Source organism: Salmo salar, chromosome ssa14, assembly GCF_905237065.1.
Source record: "Salmo salar chromosome ssa14, Ssal_v3.1, whole genome shotgun sequence".
NCBI classification, from domain to species: domain Eukaryota; kingdom Metazoa; phylum Chordata; class Actinopteri; order Salmoniformes; family Salmonidae; genus Salmo; species Salmo salar.
The window spans coordinates 79,292,396-79,311,626 of NC_059455.1; the positions used below are offsets into that span (position 1 = coordinate 79,292,396).

The 19,231-nt window shown below is 40.3% G+C and overlaps 1 long non-coding RNA gene across 1 annotated transcript; it reads right to left on the reverse strand.

Annotated features, from left to right (window-relative positions):
• Positions 1 to 8,522: 8,522 nt before the first annotated feature.
• On the reverse strand, positions 8,523 to 16,961 carry LOC106570396 (uncharacterized). The gene is made up of 3 exons (XR_001320658.2): positions 16,698 to 16,961; positions 12,265 to 12,350; positions 8,523 to 10,147 (listed from the first exon to the last, which is right to left on the reverse strand). It is a non-coding gene; the product is annotated as an uncharacterized lncRNA (long non-coding RNA).
• Between the last annotated feature and the right edge of the window lie 2,270 nt (positions 16,962 to 19,231).

The following is a 19,231-nucleotide window of genomic DNA, read 5'->3' on the forward strand; positions in this document are numbered from 1 at the left end:
CATACTGTACATAGACATGGAATCACTGGTCACTTTAATAATGGATCACTAGTCACTTTTGTATTTGTATTTGTATTTGTATTTATTAGGGATCCCCATTAGCTGCTACCAAGGCAGCAACTACTCTTCCTGGGGTTGAAACATATTAAAGCACTTACAATACATATAAAACAAAAGATACAACAATATCACAGTGTATGCGTATGTGTGTGTCTGTGCCTTTGCGTGTGTCTCTTCACAGTCCCCATCTGATTCTACTGCTTGCATATGTTACTTGATGTGGAATAGAGTTCCATGTGGTCATGGCTCTATGTAGATCGGTGCGCCTCCTGTAGTCTGTTCTGGACTTGGGGACTGTGAATAGACCTCTGGTGGCATGTGTTGTGGGGTGTACATGGGTGTCCGAGCTGTGTGCAAGTATTTTAAACAGACAGCTTGGTACATTCAGCTTGTCAACACCTCTTACAAAAACAAGTAGTGATGAAGTCAATCTCTGAGCCATGAGAGATTGACATGCATGTCATTAATGTTAGCTCTCTGTGTACCTTTAAGGGCCAGCTGTGCTGCCCTGTTCTGAGCCAATTGCAATTTTCCTAGTCCCTCTTTGTGGCATCTGACCACACTACTGAACAGTAGTCTAGGTGCGACAAAACTAGGGCCTGTAGGACTTGCTTTTTTGACAGTGTTGTTAAGAAGGCAGAGTAGCGCTCTATTATGGACGAACTTCTCCCCATTTAGCTACTGTTGTATCAATATGTTTTGACCTCAACTTGCTCAATTTCCACATTATTCATTACGAGATGTAGTTGAGGTTTAGGGTTTAGTGAATGATTTGTCCCAAATACAATGCTTTAAGTTTTGGAAATATTTAGGACTAACTTAATTCCTTAGTACCCATTCCGAAAATAACTGCAGCCCAGTCAAAACTGTTCGCTGCTCTGGCACCCCAATGGTGGAACAAGCTCCCTCACGACGCCAGGACAGCGGAGTCAATCACCACCTTCCGTAGACACCTGAAACCACACCTCCTTAAGGAATACCTGGGATAGGATAAAGTAATCCTTCTAACCCCCCCCCCCCCCAAAAAAAAAATATAGATGTACTATTGTAAAGTGGTTGTTCCACTGGATATCATAAGGTGAATGCACCAATTTGTAAGTCGCTCTGGATAAGAGCGTCTGCTAAATGACGTAAATGTAAATGTCTTATGTGTTGGAGTAATTTCAGTTGCTGTAGTAGCTGACATGTATAATCTTGAGTCATCTGCATACAGGGTTGGGGAGTAACGGACTACATGTAATATGTTACATGTAAGGGATTACAAAAAACTGTAATTCGTTATGTTACCAGCAAAAATATTGTAATCAGATTACAGATACTTTTGAAAAACTAGATGATTACTTTGAGGATTAATTTTAAATATAGAAATGATGTTGGCCAAAAATAACTTCGAGTGTGACCACAAGACAGAGACCACTATGATGACACAACAAATGTGTTTGATGGATTACGGGAAAAGAGCAGGAATAGGCTTTTGTAGGCTAGAGTCCAAGCTATGTCTTCCAATGGTGTGACTGCTGTTGGCATCCAAAGATGATCCAACTTGAATAAATGCTTGAATAAATGGAGGTAACAGCAAATCAAATGACATTTTCTTTGTCAAATGCGCCGAATACAACAGGTGTAGACCTTACAGTGAAATGCTTAATTACAAGCCCTTAACCAACAATGCAGTTTTAAGAAAATACAAAAGTAATAGTCTGGGTAGCCATTTGATTAGCTGTTCAGGAGTCTTATGGCTTGGGGGTAGAAGCTATTTAGGAGCCTCTTGGACCTAGACTTGGCGCTCCGGTATCGCTTTCCGTGCGGTAGCAGAGAGAACAGTCTATTACTAGGGTGGCTGGAGTCTTTGACAATTTTAGGGCCTTCCTCTGACACCGCCTGGTATAGAGGTCCTGGATGAGGCCGAGCAGTTGCCATAACAGGCAACCCGTCAGGATGCTCTCGATGGTGCAGCGTTAAAATCTTTTGAGGATCTGAGGACCTATGCCAAATCTTTTTAGTCTCCTGAAGGGGAATAGGTTTTGTCGTGCCCTCTTCACAACTGTCTTGTTGTGCTTGGACCATGTTAGTTTGTTGGGGATGTGGACGCCAAGGAACTTAAAGCTCTCAACCTGCTCCACTACAGCCCTGTCGATGAGAATGGGGGCATGCTCGGTCCTCCTTTTCCTGTAGTCCACAATCATCACCTTTGTCTTGATCATGTTGAGGGAAAGGTTGTCCTTGCACCACATGGTCAGGTCTCTGACCTCCTCCCTATAGGCTGTCTCATCGTTGTTGGTGATCAGGCCTACCACTGCTGTGTCATCAGCAAACTTAATGATGCTGTTGGAGTCGTGCCTGGCCGTGCAGTCATGAGTGAACAGGGTGTACAGGAGGGGACTGAGCATGCACCCCTGAGGAGCCCCAGTGTTGAGGATCAGCATGGCGGATGTGTTGTTACCTACCCTTACCACCTGGGGGCGGCCCGTCAGGAAGTCCAGACTCAGACAGGGAGAGGTTGAAAATGTCAGTGAAGACACTTGCCAGTTGGTCAGTGCATGCTCGGAGTACACGTCCTGGTAATCCGTCTGGTCCTGCGGCCATGTGAATGTTGCCCTGTTTAACCTCACTAGGGTAGGGGGCAGCATTCGGAATTTTGGATGAAAAGCGTGCCCAAAGTAAACTGCCTGCTACTCAGGTCCAGAAGCTAGGATATGCATGTAATTGGTACATTTGGATAGAAAACACTCTAAAGTTTCCAAAACTGTTAAAATAATGTCTGTGATTTTCCTCAGGCGAAAACCTGAGGAAAATCCATCCAGGAAATGCTATTATTTTGAAATGCCTGTTTTTCCATTGACAGCCTATCCACCATACAAAGACTTATGACGCAGTTCACGATCCCTATGGCTTCCACTACATGTGGCCAGTCTTTAGGCATTGTTTCAGGCTTTTACTCTGAAAAATGAGGGAGAAACACCACTTTCAATGAGAGGACAGTGGTAATTCCCAGACATGATTCCAGCGCGTTACCGGGAGCGCACTTTTCTTGTTTCTCCTTTTCTATTGACAAAGCTATTGTCCGGTTGAAATATGATTGATTATTTATGACAAAAACAACCTGAGGATTGATTATAAACATCGTTTGACATGTATCTACGAACTTTTATGGTAGTTTTTATTTTTCGTCTGTCTGTTGTGACTGCGCTTTGTTCCAATGGATTACTGAACAAAACGCACCAACAAAACTGAGGTTTTTGAATATAAAGAGGGATATTATCGAACACAACGAACATTTATTGTGTAACATGGAGTCTTGGGAGTGCTATCATATGAATACCTTCAAAGGTAAGTGATACATTTTATCGCTATTTCTGACTTTTGCTACTCCTCTTCTTGGCTGCTAACTGTTTGTAATGATTTGTCTGCTGGGCGCTGTTCTCAGATAATCGTATGGTTTGCTTTCGCCGTAAAGCCTTTTTGAAATCTGACACAGCGGTTGGATTAACAAGAAGTTTATCTTTAAGCTGGTGTATAACATTTGTATCTTTTATGTATGTTTATTATGAGAATTTCTGTTTTGTTGAATTTCACGCTTTGCAATTTCACCGGATGTTGTTTGAGACAGTGGATTACTGAACAAAACGCGCTAACAAAACTGAGGTTTTTGGATATAAAGAGGGACTTGATTGAACAAAACAAACATTTATTGGGTAACGGGAAGTTTTGTGAGTGTAACCATATGAAGATCATCAAAGGTAAGTGATTCATTTTATCGCTATTTCTGACTTTTGTTACTCGTCTACTTGGCTGGTTACTGTTTGTAATGATTTGTCTGCTGGGCGCTGTTCTCAGATAATCATGTGGTGTACTCCTCAATGCCATCGGAAGAATCCCGGAACATATTCCAGTCTGTGCTAGCAAAACAGTCCTGTAGTTTAGCATCTGCTTCGTCTGATCACGTTTTTATAGACCGAGTCACTGGAGCTTCCTGCTTTCATTTTCGCTTGTAAGCAGGAATCAGGAGGATAGAATTATGATCAGATTTGCCAAATGGAGGGCGAGGGAGAGCTTTGTATGTGTCTCTGTGTGTGGAGTAAAGGAGGTCTAGAATTATTTTCCCTCTGGTTGCACATTTAACATGTTGTCATGACGTGGCCCTCTTTCCGTATAGCGACTGCCTTCCCCCTCTCTCTCCCTCTTACACCCAGGCTCTGTTATCTCAGGTCATAAATTCCATGAGGAGACTATCTTCCCCCCCGGCCATGCGGTATAGAGAGAGAGGCTTCACAGTAGAACACAGGAACTTCTACCTCACAGAACTTGAGAACTGAACAATATCCATGTTTTGGAGAATGTGTAAACAGTCAGTGGAGAATCCAGCTGCGACCGGTCCATTTTGTTTAATGTTTGTGACCTCATGAGAGACAATACAGCCACATTACCATAACTCTGTTTATACAAGAGTCTCCGTTATGAGATTTGCATCTAATTATTGTATACAATGAATGAGTAAAGATGAAACTATTTGTGAAATTGTGTAATGTGATTTTAAACTGTTTAATGAAAGAGAATCCAATTCCCTTTAAAGTTTAATTAAGCCCTTGGCCCGCCCCATGAGCACAGACATTGATCTGGCATCATGGGACAGCCTTTTCTGCTGTTCCAAATATAACCCCCACCTGGAGATGTCCACTTCAGACCATGCATACCTCGATTACCGAGAGGCCTAAGGTTTGAGTAGAGACCATGCATTCCTCGGTCATCTGAGGGAGCTAAGGTTGTAACATTTGTTGAATTCCTAACCAAACCACGTGGAGCACTGGCTACACTGATGGAAATGGTTAAAGTCTGAGACTATCGATACCGACAGAATAAGAGCAAATCTTCGAGACTAATTACTAGTCTGCAGCTAGAATTTATGTCGACCTGGAATGAGAAGACCGACAACCGCCGAAACATCTATTCTACAAGAACATTTCTGAATGGGACTCTGAAGTATCCATTCTAACCACAAAAGACTCCAGGGACGCAAAGAGAAGTTCAGAGGAACTTTTCAACAGAAAGACTGACGATTCCAACAGAGATCACGACGACACACTGAGCGTAAATATATATTTTGATTGCAATTATTGAGTGAGCGTTCATGTGCAAAGGATTAGTATTTCTATCAATATAATTATCAACTGTGTAGTGTCTTTTGTCTTTCGCACCCTTCTCAGTCCCTTTGTCTACCAAGCCACCATATCGGTTTAGCCCACTAGGGCACATCCCCTATCATTTCCTTGTAACCATATCTGCTGTTTGTTTGTTATGAATTTCTGTGATTATTTAGTTAGTTAGTAAAGAAATGATTAAGACAATTGATGTATGGATGATTCAATAGTGAAGGCTGGGTTCGTGCAGATAACCAACAATTTACGACGTTTGGAATGAGACTAACGTGAGGTAAAGAATAATTCATTAATTAGAAGACTAATTGATCAGATATTAAAATATCTGAAGAGTTATATTAGGAAAATTATAACTTTGTAATCTGAAGATTTTCCTTGGTGCCCCGACTTCCTAGTTACTTACATTTACATGATTAGTTTAATCACGTAATAATAATTACAGAGAATTGATTTGATAAAATAACAGTCTTTAATGATGCCAAAGACACGACAATGTTGATACAAATTAGGTAAAGCTGATTTAAGTTTCCCTGCATTAAAGTCCCCTGCCACTAGGAGCACCGCCTCTGGATGAGCGTTTTGCTGTTTTCTTATGGCGGTATACAGCTCATTGAGTGCAGTTTCAGTGCCAGCATTGGTCTGTGGTGGTATGTAGACAGCTACGAAAAATTCTGATGAAAACTCTCTAGGTAGATAGTGTGGTCTACAGGTTATCATGAGATACTCTACCTCAGGCGAGCAAAACCTTGAGACTTCCTTAGATATCGTGCACCAGCTGTTGTTTACATAAATACATAGGCCCCCGCCCCGTGTCTTACCAGAGGCTGCTGTTCTGTCCTGCCGATAGAGTGTATAACCCTCCAGCTGTATGTTCTTAATGTCGTCGTTCAACCACGACTCGGTGAAACATAAGATATTACAGTTTTTAATGTCCCGTTTTTCAGTTCGTCCCATTCATTTTCCAGCGATTGAACGTTAGCTAGCAGGACAGAAGGCATGGGCAGATTAGCCACTCGTCGCCTGATCCTCACAAGGCACCCTGATCTCTTTCCACGAAATCTGCGTTTCCTTTTCCAGCGAATAACGGGGATCTGGGCCTGATCGGGTGTCTGTATTATATCCCTCCCGTCCAACTCATTGAAGAAGAACTCTTCGTCCAGTTTGAGGTGAGCAATCGCAGTTCTGATGTCCAGAAGCTCTTTTCGGTCATAAGAGATGGTAGCAGCAACATTATATACAAAACAAGTTATGAACAACGTGAAAAAACAATCAAAATAGCATGGTTGGTTAAGAGCAATGGTGTAGTCTACGGCTATATTTAAAAAAAAAAATTAAACGGAACCAGGCAAGTCAATTAAGAACAAATTCTTATTTACAATGACTTCCTACCAGGGAACAGTGGGTTAACTGCCTTGTTTAAGGGTAGAATGACAGATTTTTACCTTGTTAATTTGGGGATTCAATCCAGCAACCTTTCGGTGACTGGCCAAACGCTCTAACCACTAGGCTACCTGCTGCCCCGATAGGGATATCACTTATTATTTGTATCTACATGGCGCCTTGATGTGACACTGCTGCTCTCTCATTTAGCTATTTGCGGCTTACTGAATGTGGTTGTTGTGGATGGCTGTTCAGAAATCTAAATGTGTATTTGAACCCAATAATGGTTGAATTCAAGAAGTTAAAGCTGCTTATCAATCATTGCTTTTGAAATCAGTGGACAGCCAGTGAAAAATGTGCTCTTGCAACAGCTACATAGTGCGGATCCAAGTCTATGGAATAAAAGTGAAGTTTTTATTGCTCAATGTAATTCATGTTGATAAAAAAACAAAATCGAATGGCCTAATGGACACATGCTCAAACTTGTACACTTTTGATAGACTTAAAGAGGAAATCTGTAGTTGCTACATCCATTTTTGGACTTATAAATAATATATATATATATATATATATATATATATATATATATATATATCCATTGATTCTTGAAGAATATAACTTATAAATGCCTAACTAGCTTAGTTCAACTGTCACACTACAGGAGAACCCAAAATATAAGCTTGTTTTTCTCGAATGTTTGTAAACATTGTAAATGTAAACAAACACTGTATAGCCTCATAACATGGTTAAAACAATGATTTTCATATCATGGATTGTCAGTCCTTGCATCCATAGCTCTGTCTATTAATCTGAGACTGGTTACATTTCTCCAAGCCCATCCCTCAGCTTTTTACCAAAACAGAGGCGGGGCGTCGGTTTTGTTAATGTTTCTTCTGTGGATTTGCCCTTTAAACAGCTGCATATTATCAAGATATCAAAGTGTCACCAACAAAAAGGTCAAAAATAGGCCTGTAGTAAATGCAGCATACGGCATTAATTAATGCTCAGGTAAAACAATTTGGCTAATCTATACTTCCATATTTCCAAGTCCTATTCTTCAAGATCAAGGGGTAGAACATTTATTGGAATGACTGGAATTCTGATAGACTTTGGTTTTAATGTAAAGATATATTTTATTCGTATTATTATATGTAGTAGCGATGGGTTAGATTAGAAGAAGCCTACATAACCAACGCATGAAGTAAAATTTTACATCCATATGGCCAGCTATGTAAACTTTAATGTTGATTTATCATGCAATAGATGTTGTTCAATTGGTAACATACATTTTTGTCTTCTTCTAATGCCTCTTCAGGGGAAAGTAATCTAAAAGTAGCGGAATGTAATCAGATTACATTACTGAGTTTGGGTAATCCAAAAATTATGTTGCCGATTACATTTTTTGACAAGTAACTAGTAACTGTAACGGATTACATTAAGAAAGTAACCTACCCAACCCTGTCTGCATTCATAGACACACTTTACTCAAAGCCAGTGGCATGTCGTTAGTAAAGATAGAAAAAATTAAGGGGCCTAAACAGCTACCCTGGGGAATTCCTGATTCTACCTAGATTATGTTTGAGAGGCTTCCATTAAAGAACACCCTTTGTGTTCTGTTGGACAAGTAACTCTTTATCCACATTATAGCAGAGGGTGTAAAGCCATAACACATACGTTTTTCCAGCAGCAGACTATGATCGATAATAACTTTAATAATGTTCACATACTGCTTTACTCATTTCATATGTATTTGCTGTATTCTAATCAACTGTATTTTAGTCAATGCCACTGTGACATTGCTCGTCCTAATATTGATATATTTCTTAATTCTATTATTTTAATTTTAGATTTGTGTGTATTATTGGGAATTTTTAGATATTACTACACTGTTGGAGTTAAGAACACAAGCATTTCGCTACACCCGCAATAACATATGCTAAATATGTGTATGTGACCAATAACATTTGATTTGATTTGATGCCGGAGAATCACGGGACAATAGACACAGATTTACACAGATTTTTTGCAATAAAGATCATGAGGAACCTGTAACCTTGTATTGGGGCACATTGTAGGATGTGCAGCAAACCCCATCACTGTAATGGGATTAGGGTTGCAAAATTCTGGGAACGTTCAATGAATTCCCTTGTTTTCCTGAAATCGCGGTTGGAGGGCTATAAAATCAGAAGGGAATAAGCAGGAAATTCCGAAACCTCCTAACCAGGATTTTGGGAAAACCAGGGAATGTATTGAACGTTTCTGGAATTTTCCAACCCTGAATGGGATATCTCATTCATGTAGTGTCATAACCACATTTTCCTCCTTTATCTTATTTTCACATGAATCACTCAATACAGTCAGTGCAGCTGTGTGACCATATCACTCCCTAACCTAATGTACTGTACCTTCCACATGGATAACCCCATAGAATTGGAAAGATTTTCACAACAACACTTTGGCGTTGCATAACTGTTTCAAAGAGTTGAATGACAAATACTCAAGTCTTGATAGGTCACATACCACTGACATATACACACATTTATCAACAGAAAAAAGCCCAGAAAGAAATCAGTGACTATGATGATTATATTACATTAAATTATTTTTTGTATATGTACTTTACAGCCAAATAATCGTTGAACCTTCTTTGAGTTAATAGTGAGTTTTATTAGGTATTTAAAAATGTAAACCATTAAAAATACTTGTTAATAAAATATACATATAAATGTCATGAAGAGTCAGTTTGGAAGTGGCATACATTGAGGAGACCACCGATTCTGTCAGAACCACAGAGCTACAGTATTATCATGGCATCCATGTTCAACTGATAAAGCGCTGAAGCAAATACCAAACGCTTACTGGGGTCCCACATTTGTGATGTGCATTCATGCTATGTTCAAAAGACATTCTAGTATGGAGCCTAAGTAAGTATGCTAGGCCTACATGGTGAAATCTTTCAAATAAAGCAGATATGTGTAGATCGCCTCATATCATCCAAAAATGTATTTAGGTAAAAATGTTGTTAGGTCATTTTAATCTATTGGGCATTAGTACTGGTAATTCACATTTCCATTTCCCCACAGTACACTTCCATTTTCCCGTCATCACAATACAAAGATAAACGTATTTCAAACCCAGCAGTTGTTTAATAAAGACTGCATGGTCTCACTCTCAAGACAAAACGCTCCTGATACCCATCCTCTTCCATCAAACACAGACATTCTCTCGAACAACAACATCAAACACTCAGCCCACAGAACCATCTTGGCATGGCAGCTTTGAGTGGGTGCCAACCGCTGCAATGCAAGGTGATGGAGTGCAGCACTGCAGCCTACTCTGGTTCTCTTCATCTCTCTCCCCCATCTCTCTGGTCCAGTTGAGGGGCCACACTGTCCAACTGTTCAGGGAGCATTCTCTTTTAGATGGACCTTCTCCGCCATCCGCCGGGCGCTGTAGAAGGACACACTGATGCCCACCATGGCCATCGTCATGGCGATCTGGTTGATGAATCCTTTCTGCGGCTGTATCTGGACTTCACCTGAGACCTGTCTCTGCCAGGGGGAAGAAACGAGCGCACACATACACACACACAAGGTTTGGTCAATTTATATTGGCATCAGTTCACACAGCCCCCACTGTTTTCGAACTGTGAAACAATCATGTTCTATTATTGCCTACTTTCTCACTATGAATATTTGAACAAGGAAATTAGGGATTTGAGTTAACCTGTTGTGGATAGGGGGCAGTATTTTCACGGCCGGGTGAAAAAAACGTACATGATTTAATCTGGTTACTACTCTTGCCCAGAAACTAGAATATGCATATAATTAGTAGATTTGGATGGAAAACACTCCAAAGTTTCTAAAACTGTTTGAATGGTGTCTGTGAGTATAACAGAACTCATATGGCAGGCAAAAACCTGAGAAGATTCCAAGCAGGAAGTGGCCTGTCTGACAATTTGTAGTCCTTCTGTTGCATCTCTATCGAAATTACAGTATCTGAGCTGTTACGTGACACTTTCTAAAGCTCTCTAAAGCCTTCAGAAACCGGATTGAGGCGTCTCCTGTCTCTGGGCAGATAACAGCAGCACAGTTTGTCAGTGGACTGCCTGGTGACAGAGAGACTGGAGATGCGCGTTCACGAGACCTCGCCATTTTTTCTTTTCCTCTTTAAATGAATACAACATTGTCCGGTTGGAATATTATCGCTATTTTACGAGAAAAATAGCATAAAAATGTATTTTAAACAGCGTTTGACATGCTTCTAAGTACGGTAATGGAACATTTTGAATTTTTTTTGTCACGAAATGGGCTCGCGCGTTACTCTTTGGATAGTGACCTGAACGCATGAACAAAACTGAGGTATTTGGATATAACTATGGATTATTTGGAACAAAAACAACATTTGTTGTTGAAGTAGAAGTCCTGGGAGTACATTCTGACGAAGAACAGCAAAGGTAATACCATTTTTCTAATAGTAATTCTGAGTTTAGTGATCCCCGAAGTTGGCGGGTGTCTGAATAGCTAGCCTGTGATGGCTGAGCTATGTACTCAGAATATTGCAAAATATGCTTTCGCCGAAAAGCTATTTTAAAATCTGACATAGCGATTGCGTAAAGGAGTTCTGTATTTATAATTCTTAAAATAATTGTTATGTATTTTGTCAACGTTTATGATGAGTAATTTAGTAAATTCACCCGAAGTTTTGGGTGGGAATGCTAGTTCTGAACATCACATGCTAATGTAAAAATATGTTTTTTGATATAAATATGAACTTGATTGAACAAAACATGCATGTATTGTATAACAATGTCCTAGGAGTGTCATCTGATGAAGATCATCAAAGGTTAGTGCTGCATTTAGCTGTGGTTTGGGTTTTTGTGACATATATGCTTGCTTTGAAAATGGCTGTGTGATTATTTTTGGCTGGGTACTTTCCTGACATAATCTAATGTTTTGCTTTCGCTGTAAAGCCTTTTTGAAATTGGACAATGTGGTTGGATTAAGGAGAGTCTTATCTTTCAAATGGTGTAAAATAGTCATATGTTTGAGAAATTGAAGTTATAGCATTTTTAAGGTTTCTGTATTTCGCGCCACGCTCTACCATTGGATATTTGGAACGTCTGTCCTCGGGCACACAGTGCTCTTTCCACACACAGCAATGGCACTGATAATAAAGCCAGTAGGCAGGAAACAGTGTCCCATAGTTTGCACATCTCTCATATTTACAGCTCTCATAGGACAGGTCCACACCATGGTAACAGAGTTCTGTTTCCTGATAGGAATAAGTCTTTGGTGTTCTTTTATTCACATCCGTGAGGCAGGCATGCAAGATAATATGCTAACTTCAAAATGATCCTTTATTTAAGAAAGTACAATTCAGCAAAAGCTTCAAACAATATGAGCTGGTTCTTTCAGTGAGAAAAGCAGTCATAAGGGTTGTATTATATAATCACTTAAGGTCTGCATCTGTAGTTCACTATGAAATGTTAATGTCCACTTTTCACTGTGTTGTTATCCATCACAACTAGCCTACAGTACAATGGATCCCTATGCTAATATAGCAACTCATCAACTTTCCAAATCAACTCTAAAAACAAACAGTGTGTGCAGGAAATAAACTACAAACCAAGGTTTAAAATCATCCCTAGATAGACAAGGACACACACCTGGAGGAGACGGAAGTATCCAGGGGTCAGGCGTCCCAGTCTAATGAACATGTCTTCAACTGTGAGTTCTCAGACTAGTCCAGCATCTGCCAGCAGAGAAAACATAAAATATAAATATAATCACCAGAGTCCTCAATAGATACTGAGGCAAAAACATAGACAACACAATGAAAAATGTAGTTTTAAATACAAGACTCAATAAGCAAGCCCTCTTCCCAAAAGCACAAACACAAAGTCACCTGACTCAGCCTTGGAGGTATACAAGCTATTCAAAAATATGTTCCACTGTTAACATACAGACGAATAAGGACCAGAATGATATTCTGAGACATTTATCAAAGGACAGTACTGTCATGACGTTGGCCTCTTTGAGTACAGGGAGGACAGTTGACCCCCTCCCCCCCTTGCACCATCCCCCAACCTACCTCCCCCCACCCAGGCCCTGTGTGAAAGGGTTGTAAAATTCCAGAGGAGAATCTTACAACCACATGGCCCAGTTGAGACACAGAGGGGTCCCATAGAGAGACACAGGAAATTCTTCCAACTCACAGAATTGGGGAACCGAATGACATTTGTGTTCTGGAGAAGGTATGGAAGATTGGTGAAGAATCCAGCTACGAACTGGTCCGCTTGGTACAATTTTGTGATACTCAGAAGAGACAATATAGCCATATTACCATAAAACGGTTTATATAATAGCCTCAGCCTTGAGACTTGCATCCACATGGTTGTATAGAATGTATTAATAAGGATAAAGCTTTTGTAATACATTGAGATGCTATGTACTGATAATGTGATAGAATTGTATTTCTGTACCAAGTCTAACTCAGTCATCGGCACGCCCCCAGGGACACAGACAGGACCAGGCGTCATTTGACAAGCCTGTTCTACGTTCACTATAAAAAAAACCCTGACTTACTAGTCTAAGAGACCCGGCCTCCACTCCATTGCGAATTGGCCAATAGGTTTGACCATCCAAGTACTCTACTGAAAGTGAACTATACCACGTGGTTAACTTTTAGACTATCGATACCGACAGAATAAGAACAAGTCTTTGATATTAATTATTAGTCTGCAGCTAAGTAAATTATATAATTGAACGCGAAGACCAACGAAACACCCATTCTATGACGACATTAATGAAGGTCGCTTTGAAAGATCCATTCTAACCGAGAGAGAGAGAGAGAGAGAGCGAGAGAGAGAGAGAACTCTCCATCAGAACGACGCTCCAACAAGGATCCCGACGACACACTGAGCGTAAATATATATTGATTGCAATTGTTCTCAAATGAGTGAGCGTTCATGTGCAAAGGATTAGCATGTCAATTGTTAATATTAATGAACTGTGTACCTCCTCAGCTGAACATTTTATGACCCATTGTTAACAAGACACCAGCTATGCCTGTTTTAGCCCACTAGGGCACATTACTCTACCAATTCTTTGTGATGATAATTACTGTTTGTATACTTTATGTGAATTACTTAGTTTAGTAAATAAATGATTTTAAGACAATTGATGTATGGATGACTCTTAGTAAAGACTGGGTTCGTGCAGATACAACAATTTACGACGTTTGGAATGAGACTGGACGCGAGGTAAAATACACCATTTAAACCAGAAGATAATCGGCCTATACTATAATAGAATATAATATATAATGTTATAATATAGGAAAGTTATATTAGGAAAATTATAACTTTGTAATCTGAATATTTTCCTTGGTGCCCCGATCTCCTAGTTAATTACAATTAAACGATTAATCAGTTTAATCGCGTGATAATAATTACAGGGAGTTAATTGATAAACATGTCTTCAGTTTAATGGTACCCCAAAGACACGACAGTACATTCATACCTACACTGAACAAAAATATAAATGTATTTCACATGACTGGGCAGCAGCGCCAGCCATGGGTGGGCCTGGAAGGGTATAGGCCCATCCACTTGGGAGCCAGGCCCAGCCAGTCAGACTGAGTTTTTCCCCAGAAAAGAGATTCATCAGCCGTTCAGATGGCAGGTATCAGACCTTCTTGCAGGTGAAGAAGCCAGATGTGGAGGTCCTGGGCTGACGTGGCTACACGTGGTCTGATGTTGTGAGGCCGGTTGGACGTACCATCAAATTCTCTAAAACGACTTTAGAGGTGGCTTATGATAGAGAAATGTACATTAAATTCTCTGGCAACAGCTCTGGTGGACATTCCTGCATGTCAGCATGCCAATTGCACGCTCCTTCAAAACTTGAGACATCTGTGGCATTGTGTTGTGTGACAAAACTGCACATTTTAGAGTGACCTTTTATTGTCCCCAGCACAAGGTGCACCGGTGTAATGATCATGCTGTTTAATCAGCTTCTTGATATGCCTGTCAGGTGGATGGATTATTTTGCCAAAGGAGAAATGCTCACTAACAAGGATGTAAACAAATTTGTGCACAACATTTGAGAGAAATAAGCTTTTTGTATGTATGGAACATTTCTAGGATCTTTTATTTCAGCTCATGAAACACAGAACCAACACTTTACATGTTGTGTAAAACTTTTTGTTTAGTATACTTGCAGGCCAGGAGAAACAAAGAAAACCCTAATTGGGGGCTATTTGTTGTGGATTCTGTGGGATAAGTTGCTCCCATACAATGTTAAAGGTCCAATGCAAGTCTGGTTCATCCCTGGGAGCAATTTCCAAACGCCTGAAGGTACCACGTTCATCTGTACAAACAATAGCACGTAAGTATAAACACCATGGGACAACGCAGCCATCATACCGCTCAGGAAGAAGACGCGTTCTGTCTACTAGAGATGAACGTACTTCGGTGCGAAAAGTGCAAAACAATCCCAGAACAACAGCAAAGGACCTTGTGAAGATGCTGGAGGAAACAGGTACAAAAGTATCTATATCCACAGTACAAGTTCTATATCGACATAACCTGAAAGGCCGCTCAGCAAGGAAGAAGCCACTGCTCCAAAACCACCATAAAAAAGCCAGACTACGGTTTGCAACTGCACATGGGGACAAAGAACGTACATTTTGGAGAAATGTCCTCTGATCTGATGAAACAAAAATAGAACCGTTTGGCCATAATGACCATTGCTATGTTTGGAGGAAAAAGGGGGAGGCTTGCAAGCCGAAGAACACCATCCCAACCGTGAAGCATCATCATTTTGTGGGGGTGCTTTGCTGCAGGAGGGACTGGTGCACTTCACAAAATAGATGGCATCATGAGGATGGAAAATGATGTGGATATATTGAAGCAACATCTCAAGAAATCAGTCAGGAAGTTAAAGCTTGGTCGCAAATGAGTCTTCCAAATGGACAATGACCCCAAGCATACTTCCAAAGTTGTGGCAAAATGGCTTAAGGACAACAAAGTCAAGGTATTGGAGTGGCCATCACAAAGCCCTGACCTCAATCCTATAGAACATTTGTGGGCAGAACTGAAAAAGCGTGTGCGAGCAAGGAGGCCTACATACCTGACTCAATTACACCAGTTCTGTCAGGAGGAATGGGCCAAAATTCAACCAACTTATTGTGGGAAGCTTGTGGAAGGCTACCCGAAACATTTGACCCAAGTTAAACAATTGAAAGGCAATGCTACCAAATACTTATTGAGTGTATGTAAACTTCTGACCCACTTGGAATGTGATGAAAGCTGAAAGCTGAAATAAATCATTCTCTCTACTATTATTCTGACATTTCACATTCTTAAAATAAAGTGGTGATCCTAACTGACCTAAAACAGGTAATCTTTACTAGGATTTAATTGTCAGGAATTGTGAAAAATTGAGTTGAATTGTACTTGGCTAAGGTGTATGTAAACTTCTGACTTCAACTGTAGAGTGTACGACTCTCTTTATTTCTATAGACATGGGATCTTACCACCACATTATGCTAAAAGGGAACTAAAGTCCTTGGCATCAATACACAGCATAACCTTCTGTAGAATCCAGTTTTAGAATCTCATGTCCATGCAATTTGTTCTGCAACAAGGACTGCATGTTGACAATTAATTCAGGAGTTAACCAGCAGATCACAAAAAAATGCAGCCCAAAGTACACAATAGCTGCCAACGTAGCCTCTTTTATCTAATTTTCCACTGAATGGTGCCCTCAATCTTACATCACAGAGAAACCAATGAGTCCTACATTTGAAACTCAAATTCAACATTTGAGAAAGACATGGTCCATTGGAGCTTTTACAGGCCTAGATTCAAGCAAACTTCAAGTCATGATGACAGCAAAATAACAAAACCAGTGATAACCATGACATGAGACCAATACCACAATTGAGAAATAACTTCAGAAATTCCTTGAATTTTAGGAGAAATGTAAAATATAATCTCACAGGATGGAGTTGGAGAGCCTTGGGCAGAGAGAGAGAGAGCGAGAGAGAGAGAAATTATCCAGGACAGGATCCAAAGGAATCCCGGTAAATCCTCACCTTCACCAAGCCCTGCAGCAGCATCAGAATGCCCAGACACCATCCGAAACACTAGAAAAGTGAAAGCCTGTGATACTGAGGAAGCTCCTATGTGCCCATGGTCTTTGTAAACCCCAGTCCCATCCAATGGGCTCAATAGACTCAAGCTTAACACACAGACACAGTCTCGCAGACAGACAGACAGACAGACACACACACACACATGCATAGACACACTCTCTTGCCCTACTGCATAAAAGCCTCAGCCTGTCAGATATGGTTTTGTCATCCAGTCCAAAAATGGGAGGGAGAGGAGAGGGGAGTGTGCTTCTGTGCAGCATGGTCCACGCTTGAATAAACATGTGTGTTAACACGCTGCAGTGGTGTTATGTAACACTTCGGACTCCTCACCAAAACAGGACCCTATCCAAAAGCATCCACTGCAAGAAGCATTCAATGATCCCAGCAGGAAGTCATTATAATGACTTCTAATTATGAGAACATATCTGACATTTCTGGAAGACTTCTTGCATTGTATATGTTCAAATGATTGTCTGAAGGCTTGGTTCTGATGTTACATACTGACCACACCACTCCGTCACGTGTGAGAGCGTTGCAAAATAAATGTACACATACATGTTTATTCAATCATTGCACCCACACTGCTTGCGAGTGTCAACGAGCATGCGTAGCCAGGTGCTAAAATAGAATTTTGTCATATTTGTGATGCTCGATGCGTTGCAAGTCTGCCTTTCCTATCTCCTCATTGGTTTTTAGGAGCATCTGTAACAGCGTAGGTTCCGTCCCTCTCTTCGCCCCAACCCGGGCTCGAACCAGGGACCCTTGCACACATCAACAACTGACACCCACCGAAGCATCGTTACCCATCGCGCCACAAAAGCCGCGGCCCTTGCAACGCAAGGGGAAACCCTACTTCAAGTCTCAGAGCGAGTGACGTCACTGATTGAAACGCTATTAGCACGCACCACCGCTAACTAACTAGCCATTTCACATCGGTTACACATATACCCATGTGGTATCTCATCATTGGTTTTTAGGAGCATATGCCCACGTGAGTGATTGAAAGATGAAATGAGGTCCACACTCCAGTCCAGTTGGTTGTGGTAATGCACCTTAAAGTTGGTTGCCAACCGCCATATAAAGTCCGAAGAAGCCTGAAGGAGGAGAGATTAGAAATGAACTCGGTTTACTGTTTTATCTGTGGATTAATTTTCGGAGTAGAGGACCTTGTGCATTTCAGGTAAAATAACAACCCAATGTTTATATCCCAGGACAAATTAGCTAGCAACAACAAGCTAGCTGGCTAAATTGCCATAAATGTTTAATGCTTTTCGACCTGTCTCCAAATTAATATAATTGGTTCAGAGTTTGTTTTGATATTTCAACCCGCGTGTCCTGATTGTGTCTGGTGTGGGTGGACAAAATCAACTTGCGCGATGGCACACGCGGTTTGGTCAGCATGTAAGACTTTCCGTTTTTATGATGTCACTATAACATTTTTAAATACGCTTTCTCTTTTATAGCATGACCATTCCCATCAGTACAGACGTCAGTTTAGCTTTGATTTACATTTGGTTGATTTGTCAACTAACGTGAATTCAATGTGAAATCAACAAAACATTTTACCATGTCACTGGATTTAGGTAAAATATTGGGTGAAAAAAAGACGAAATTCCCTTATGTTGATGACTTTTTGCAAATCCAATCAGTTTTCCAAGTTGATTCATCATCATCACATAGATTTTTGGGGGGGGATTAAATTATATGGAAACAACATTGATTCAACAATTTTTGTCCCAGTGGGTTGTAATCGTCAGTTACAACCAATGATGTATATAAACCTTGGATCGCTGATGCAATTTAATTGCCATTGAGAGGCTTTGAAGTCACCGGTCGGGGCATACTGGCACTCCCCAGTAGTAGCAGTCCTCCATAGGAATGAATGAAATTCCATAGTATTTAAATTAAATGTTTCAAGGGCAAAATTACATGTATTTAAGTATTAATAAATGCATTTATATAGCTTCCAAAATATTTTTTTTACAACGGTGGGGGAGTGCGATGGCTTCAATACAGCGCCCCGTTTGACCTCTTTCTGTGTTTGCAAACATTGCTGCAAGTTGGTGGCAGAACAAGGGGGAGTTCTTATAGAACTCCAGCAAAAAAAGGCTCTATTTACATGTTGCTTATGAGTGCATTTCCCAATACTTTTGAATTATAATTGGATTTTAAGGCTTGTATATATGTCATGCTCAATATAACGTTTGTGTCATCATCGCAAATCAACTGCATTATATTAAAAAAACACTTCAACCAGTAAAATGGCTCTTTGGCTTTTGCTACAGCCTATATCAATGAGCGTTAGCATTCTAGCTAACAACTCCTACATCCAAAATAGTTATTTTGCAAAGATCACATCCAAATATAATCCTTGAGACTGTTCAAGCAAGAATCAAAACATTATTGTAAGCGTTTGACAATCCAAAAAGGTAATTTTGTTCAGAAGTAATAAAAACATAATTCTAGGCTTTGTT